We start from the raw sequence: 8,461 nt of genomic DNA, 5'->3' as shown, positions 1-8,461 counted from the left end.
CTCACCGTTCCACTTGGGTTCCTCTCATTCACCATGTATTCTGTCTTGCTGCAGCCAATTTTACTTCCTCTCCTTCCAAGGGCATGCCTCCACCTCTCTAGGTTTCCCCCACCTGTTTCCTGCTTACACAGACCATCATATCATCTGCAAACATCATGATTCATGGAGATTCCTGTCCGGTTTAAAAAAGAATAGAGGATAGGAGGAATATGAGGCCTAGAGGAAGACCAAAGAGAGAAGGAGGATAGAGAACAGAGGAGGGATAGAGACTATATTGGTAGACGGATGCTGGAATTGGAGCTGCCAGGCAAAAGGTCTCGAGGAAGACCAAAGAGAAGATTTATGGACGTAGTGAGAGAGGATATGAAGGTAGTTGGTGTGAGAGAGGAGGATACGGAGAATAGGGTTAGATGGAGAAAGTTGACTCGCTGTGGCGACCCCTGACGGGAAAAGCCGAAAGAAGAAGAAGAAGGAAGACCAAAGAGAAGATTTATGGATGTCATGACAGAGGAAATTAAATTAGTTAATGTGTGTAGTGTGCTTTAGTGTGTAGCATTCGGTCGTCCTAAATTCATGTGGATTACAGTAACGTTAGAAAATGACCTCCACTTCAAAGCTGATCAGGCTGCACCAAACAATTGGTGCCCTGTTGACAGAAAAGTAGAGCGGTGTATGTACAGCAACTGTGAGGGTTGTCATCCTGTTTGGGTCAATCTTCTTCTCCTTTCGGCTTTTCCCTTCAGGGGTCACCACAGTAAATCGACTTTCTCCATCTAACCCTATTCTCTGTGTCCTCCTCTCTCACACCAACTACCTTCATATCCTCTGTCACTACGTCCATAAATCTTCTCTTTGGTCTTCCTTGAGAACTCCTGCCTGGCAGCTCCAATTCCAGCATCCGTCTACCGATATATTCTCTATCCCTCCTCTGTACATGACCCAACCATCTCAGTCTAGCTTCTCTGACCTTCTCTCCAAAACATCTAACATTTGGTGTTCCTCTGATAAACTTATTTCTGATCCTATCCATTGTGGTCACTCCCAGAGAGAATCTTTGCATCTTCATCTCTGCAACCTCTAGTTCTGCCTCCTGTCTTTTCGTCACTGGAACAGTTTCTAGTCCATACAGCATCGCTGGTCTCACCACTGTCTTGTACACCTTTCCTTTCATTCGGGCTGATAGTCTTCTATCACATTGTACCCCTGACACTTTTCTCCACCCATTTCAACCTGCTTGAAACCGTCTCTTCACCTCGTTTCCACACTCTCCGCTGCTCTGGACTGTTGACCCCAAGTACCTGAAATCCTCCAACTTCTTGATCTCCGCTCCCTGTAGCCTCACAGTTCCATGCAAGTTCCTCTCATTCACATGCATATATTCTGTCTTGCTGCGACTAACTTTCTTTCCTCTCCTTTCCAGGGCATACCTCCACCTCTAGATATTCTTCAACCTGTTCCCTGCTCTCACTATAGATCACAATGTCATCTAACCAATCTTTGTGAATCACCCTTTTCAGCTTCACAGACGCAAATCGGCAAAATACATGGATATAATGATGATGAGATGAGATGTACTTTAATGATCCCACAAAAGGGAAATTGTTGAGCAGCAGCAGCAGCAACACATACAAGGACAAAATAGTAACAAGTTAAAAATAAATAGTAGAGAATAAAATAAACTCTGAAATGTAAAAGTATAAAGTATAATCTAAAAATAAAATAAAATAAAAGGTTACCAATATGCAGGAATAAATAATGAGCAAAGTGGCAATGTAAAGTGGCGTCCTCAACTCCAAAGTGGAGAGACCGACTTCACCTGTGGCCTCAGTTGGGCTAAGACCGGTCTCTCTAGATCCTTCATTACATGAGATGTGAGGGCACCTGGTCGATAGACCGGGCAGGACGTCCTCCACAGCGCCGGTACTTTCTCCTGTCTCAGAGAGATGTCTCACTACTGGGGACAAGTTGGCCGGCACGGATTTTCAGAATCCTGCAGGAGATGCCATTTGGACCTGCTGCCTTATGCCGGCAGAGTCTCTCCCGTTGTCTCCTGACCCGGCCTGTGGTCACCGTGGATTGTCAGGGGTGGTGGGTAGCAGTGATGTGCGGTGAGGCTCATGCCTAGTGAGGCTCGCCTATCAAGAGGCAGGAGTACTGCGTGCCTGACTTGGTGACTCTTAGCAGCTGTTTTCTGATCGCTCAGCACAAGAAACTGGTACACACATACAGTTGTTGACACGTTGGAAGTGTAGTTCATCTAGCAAAAATGTTTAAACATTTTAATATGGACAGCAATCCGGTGTTAGTGCAGAGCACGCCAGCGATCAGCCGTCATTGCTCAATCTACATTGAGGCGCGACGGTCAGCAGCCTCACCACACGTCTTCTCAGTATTTGAACAGTAAATGTGAAAATCCATTTTGAATCAAAAACAATCTTAAAAACTGAAGTGAATTGAAAAATACCTTTGTGGTGCAAATGACTGATAAATAGAACTTTCATTTTCTTTCCAAGATTAGCAATTGAGGCACAGCCTCCCCCGACTGCACCTCACTGGTGGGTAGGGATATCGGTGTCCTCAGTGGATGTGGGGAGGGAATATGTGTGGAAACCCAGTGATGCACCTCATTCCTGTCCACAACATCCTTCACATCCTGTACATCCTCAGCATGACTCTGACTTTATGCTGCACTCTTCTCAGCTCCTTTCTGTCCCCGGACTTGAAGGCCGTCTTCTTCTTGTGCAGCAGTTCCTTCAGGTCTGTGGTGATCCACTACTTGTTGTTGGGGTCCCAGCGTACGGTTTGGTCTGGCCGGATGGTGTGTTCACAGAATCAGATCCGTATTCTGTAACGCAGTCCGTCATATTGTTTATGTCCTCCCCATGTGGGTAACAAAGGACAGCTGCTTTCTCGAAGTGGTCTTGTAGTTCAGTGGTCCCCAACCTTTTTATCGCCGCGGACGGGGTTGGGGGGATGTGCCGTACACGTAGATTGTTTATATTGCTACTGTAATAATAAATGTGAATCCACTATGTGGATCCACCTTTTCCCTTTAGAAAATCAACTTTCCGTCTGACATCTGTTTTTTTTTTCCACTCGTTTTGCTAACTTGTGGGTTACATTTCTGGCGCTCAACTGACCGAGATGTAACCGAGAGATTCCGGTCATTTTTCAAAATAAAAGATTTTTCAAAATAAAGATAGTTTGGACTCAGATAACAAATCCAACAGAAATAATTGATTTTGGTTTGGTTTTTTTTGTCCGGCCCGGTACCAATTGATGCATGGACCCGTATCGGTCCGCGGCCCGGGGGTTGGGGACCACTGCTGTAGTGCATTAGAAGCCCCCTCTATCATCAGTCATTCAGCAGACACTTTTATCCAAAGCAACTTACAAGAAGTGCAATTCAGTCACCAAAGATACAAAGTACTAGTAGTCGGAAGTCAGAAGTGACCACTCAACCAAGTAGTCATCTCAAAACCATATACATGTATACAAAACCATATACATGCATACATAGCTTCTGCACCAGGGGAACATACTTTGGGGTAAACAAAACCAGATTGTGATTTACCAAGAGGGGCTGGTAGACGTGCTTTATGCATCTTTGATATGGGTATACGGTAGATATTTTATTTATTTTATTAACTTTTGTTTGACAATCCACATGATTGCATGATTGAATCCCCCCAGAAATGAGCAGCGGTGGCGGAACCGATGACGTCGTGCGCAACCGCTGCATCCACCGATGGAGAAACGCAAAAGCAACCGCAACAGAAATTGGATGTTGCGGGCACAGAGGCGTTTCTTGGCGGGATTACACCACCTCTCGTTCACATACCGTATAATCCCCCCTCTTTTCTTCTTGCAGCCGCCAAAAACATCTCTGGGATGTGCGAGTGCAGCCAGGATTCCGTGAAACACAAAATACAGCTCTCATTCCCTCTGGATCCTGACCGGCGCTGTGAGTTCATCCGTATTATTTTTAAGGATCCCCACGATCCCCCGTGATGATCGAAGACGCGCTCTGCGCTCCTCCGTGACCGCGGGGCTCCGTGGGCTGTTCCACGCGATCAGCTGTTCGCCTGTGTAAACCGTAGAGCCGCTTGCGTTGTTCTCAGTTGCAAAAAAAAAAATAATCAAAGTGATTGAGAAGGAAGGATTTCTGGGAGAGGAAGGTGAGTTCCAACTTCATTCCGAAGTCCTGGAAATGTCTGCTTCTCCTGCAGAACCCCTTCCTCTTCCAAGAAGTGTTAATGTCACCTGGTTGTTGCAGTTGCAAATTTGATCAGTACATTTCCCCCCTCCCTCCTCTGGTCGAAAGAGAAAAACGGGTAAAAGTAACGAGAGAGCAAAGGACTTGAGTGAATAAAAAAAACATTTATTTCATGATAGAAACTATCCCAAATAAATTGCCTTGAAAACTAATTGTGAGCATATTCCATAACTTTTTTTGATTTTAGCATTTTTTTAAGCAATTTGTACACACAAATGGAGATCCTTTTCTACATTTCCTACAGGTGTACTTGTGGCAAATGGCACATTTCCCTGTACTGCGATTTCTGTTGCAACTCCGACGCACTTGGCATGCTGTCGATTTCCCTCCAGAAACTCTTCATTTCAGCTAGCGATGCGAGGATGTGTCTGTTTTTAAAATGGGGACTGCATGCAGCATTAACATATGTTTGGGAAGTGTAAGTTAATGGCTCATTAAGGATCCCCTCCAACTCCAAACCTGCCTGCAGAAAAAAGCGTAGTCGCAGGACTTCGTGTGTTTTAACACCAACACAAAACTGACAACGAACTTCTGTGGATCACACTGCCAAGCTTCGGCTCCTCGTCCCGTGGGACAAAAGGTCAAGCCCCTTAGTGTCTGCGACGTAAACACGAAAACCGGGCCAAAACTGGAAAAATAGGTGCAGAAAAATACTTGAAAGGAAGACACAAACTAAGAAAAAAATAAAGTTGGAAATGACGTCAGGAGCTGCTGCTATAGGCGGAAAATAACTTATTTAAAGATCACTGTGGGTTTTTTTTTTAATCCTTCCAATGAAATATCTGAGTCAAAGTTTTTTTTTTTTTTTTACAGTTAAAAAAAATGCAAAAAAAACCCAAACCCCAACGTAAAACCGAAAATGGAAACCACGTGACGGGAGGGTTGCTCGCTTTCTGACTGGTTTGGTTTCTGTCATAGTGAAAAGTGAAATTCTCAGATTCAGGACCACATGATAGTGGGTCCCTCCCTCCCTCCCCCCAACCACTGTGGGCTTCAGTGCCTCCACGGTCGTCTGGGCTGGGTAGAAATCCTCAAGAAACCGGCCTTTGACGAGCACTGTGGAGTTCCGCGCGTCAGCTTTCATAGCATTTCCGATCACCGGCTCCCGGGTAGTGTTGTGAAAGGTGATCCGGCCTTCAAACTTCTGATGAGGCTCGCCCGAATCTTCCAACCACCAGGCCGCCACGCTCTCGCTCCGCATCCGGACGATGGCTGGGATCCTCTCCGAAATGTTCGTCGTCAGTCGTAGCTCCCCTCCCGTTCATGAAGTTCGCCGCCATGTCTGCGGCGGGATAACATCGAGGTGCTACTAAAAGCAGCAAAAAGGGGAAACGACATAATGATTTTTTTCTTCATGTCTGAGTTTAGGAGCAAGACGGTTCTTTTCGACTCCCCCCGTGGCGAACTAAATTGGGCGCCGAATGAGGTCCACCCGGCTAACGGTGAGACAATATCCTTCTCATCCAATCAGGAGCATTGCCAGGTACTGCCCGCCAGTTTCCTGTCCAATCACAATTCAGAACCCACCCTATTTTAATAAAAAAAAAAACCTAGTTGTTTAGAGGTATCGTCGTTGTCAAGGTGTATGCTGAGTAGAAGGGGAGGGGGGGGGGGGCAGTAGACACACTCACACACACTAGGATCCATTCCAAAACACATTTGCTCACACAGACCCTTCTCATCCTCCAAACCACCTGGAATGATCCAGCGCTGGAACCAGACTCTGATAACCCATACCTGAGTAGCAGTCCATGTTATCCAATGTGTTTCTCTCCTCTGTTTGACAGTCTGAGAATTTTGGCTGTAACCCTTGTTCGCACCTAAGCACAACCCCAAATAACACCTGGTTTCTGCAAAACAACTTTCCCATTTACATGCCAAACCATCACAACTTAGAACCCCATCCCTGGTGCTTATATTCGGAAACTCCCAACGGTCCACTCGAACTGAGGCCTCTTGGATGACAGGTGAAACGTCTTCAAGGGAAGAAAATCAAGTCCAGTTCTCACAAGAGGAAGATTTGGAAAAGAATTAACCATGACCTGGATGATGAAGAACCTCCACAGACACACACACACACACACATTCACACAGAACACTGTTGCTGAGCAGGACTAAAAGCTGGAAAGGCAAGGAAAATGAGCAACAGGAAACAAAGTAAACCATGGACACATTTGAATGTGATAGACTGTTCAAAGGGTAGGTTAGAGAGTCTGGAGTCTAGATTCTAGACCAGTATTCAATGGATTTATAGTCCATGGTCTGTAGGTTAATTCTCTCATGGTTGTCATGCTTTGAGACATTAATGGAACAAAGAATTATTTGCTATTAGGGCCAAAAGTGTGTGAAACAGAGCAAATTTAACAGTCATCTTTTGGTTTCCCTCCTAGAAATCCAGGTGTCACTTTACTCTGGATTTCTATCATATGATGTAACTGGAGGATTTTCATTGCTCCCACACCTTTGTTAGAGTTTGTGTAAAAACTAGAGCTGATGCTGATTTGAACTGATATGTATGTGTCTGTTTTGACACTAATATCATAGATTTTTATTTATTTTTTTTCCATTCTGTAATGGCTGGGGAAGCGGTGAAATCATGTGGCATCTGTTCAAATGATGACGCAACTTTTCACATCATTTAGATACAATATTGCGTCATCCTTTACATGAAAACTGTGGAAATGGAACTTTTAGTTTGGCCGTGATCCCCTGAAAACTACTTAGCAATCAAAGATTACCTCCTGGAATTATATGTGGTTCAAAAGTGATCTGAGGAGCTTGTGCCCAAGAGCCTTTAGAAGAAGTTGGATTCCGGTTTAGTTTAATATGAGACATCTGTCCAATTACTCTAATGGCAGCAAGACTGTCTCAGAAGATCAACAAAATTGCTATTTAAGTTTCCATGAAAAGATAGATTTGTTTCAAACTGCACATGATGTGATTAATAATAATAACTAACTCAGATGTGAGCAGAACCAGCTCATAAAAACAATCAGCGAAACATAAACCTTCAGCAGTCCTTATTTAACCTTGACAACTGTAAACAGCAGAGTGGGGGAACTGCTGATTTGGTGCCTCATTAGCATGGCATCACTTTGACTGAGAAGAGAAATTTACTTCTCGATGCTGTAATATAGTTAAAAAAACAAAGTTATATGTCATGTTTCCAGTTGCGGAATGAAGACTATCTGCTATAAAAGATAACCTGGAATATTTAAAAAATAATTTTTAATTTGGTGAATTTAATGTGGTTGGGAAAAAAATGTAATCCTAGCTATGTGGTGTATAACTGAAAACTAAAAAGTAGTTGTAACCTGTTTTAACGATATAAATGTGGATTATAGTACAATAACAACTTGGACTAGTAATAAGACCCTGGCCAGGCCAGAATCAAAAGACCCTAAAATGTTGAAAATAATGATTCAAACACAGAAACAACTCTTGAGTAATCACTCATATTTTTTCAGTGAATAAAAAGAAATGTTCAGTTTATACAAAAATGAAAATAACGACCCAGATTATGATTCACATACACCCAGATTTGGGTGGTTAAGTGGTAAGCTGACGTAACTCGCCTCCTCCTTGTAGTCACTTGGCTATGGACATCCAGTAGGTAAGTGCACTGGCTTTCTCATGTCTCTTTCCACAGTTTAACTTTGACTTTTTCTCATTTTCCTTCCTCTGGCCCCTTAGCAGATTGCTGTCCTTAGTCCAGTGTCTGAGATGAGAACAACACACGTGGATTTCACCTCATGGCCTGTGTGGCCTGGTTGGCTGTTGAGAGCAAGGTATCCACACTTTGGGTCATATGAACTGAACAGTGCATTCAAATGGAATCTGAAACTCAACACTTTGCCAATGTTAGAAAATAAATAGAGAAAATACGCTCTCCTCCTTTATCTAATAGTGTCATTTTCCATCAAGGCTACACTCTCATCCTGAACTCATGCACATCTCTCTGCCTAGTAGAAAGTTAAATGATAAATTATTAATAATAAATTATTAAATGGTCAAAGCAGGGGGTTGGAGAGCTTGGCCAAGCTGTGGATAATCCACTAAAGCAGGTATGCCCAATATGTCGATCACGATCTATCGGTCGATCGCAAAAGTAGTGTGTGTAGATCGCATATTATTAAACGTTAACGTCAGCCGATCCTCCTCATTATGAAATTTGTCACTTGATTG

The sequence above is a fragment of the Fistularia commersonii genome, chromosome 21 (genome assembly GCF_037954325.1).
Source record: "Fistularia commersonii isolate RoL2024-O1a breed Wild chromosome 21, RoL_Fcom_v1.0, whole genome shotgun sequence".
In the NCBI taxonomy this organism is placed as follows: domain Eukaryota; kingdom Metazoa; phylum Chordata; class Actinopteri; order Syngnathiformes; family Fistulariidae; genus Fistularia; species Fistularia commersonii.
The sequence above is the reverse complement of the archived record's forward strand: the minus strand, read 5'-3'. Positions refer to the sequence as shown.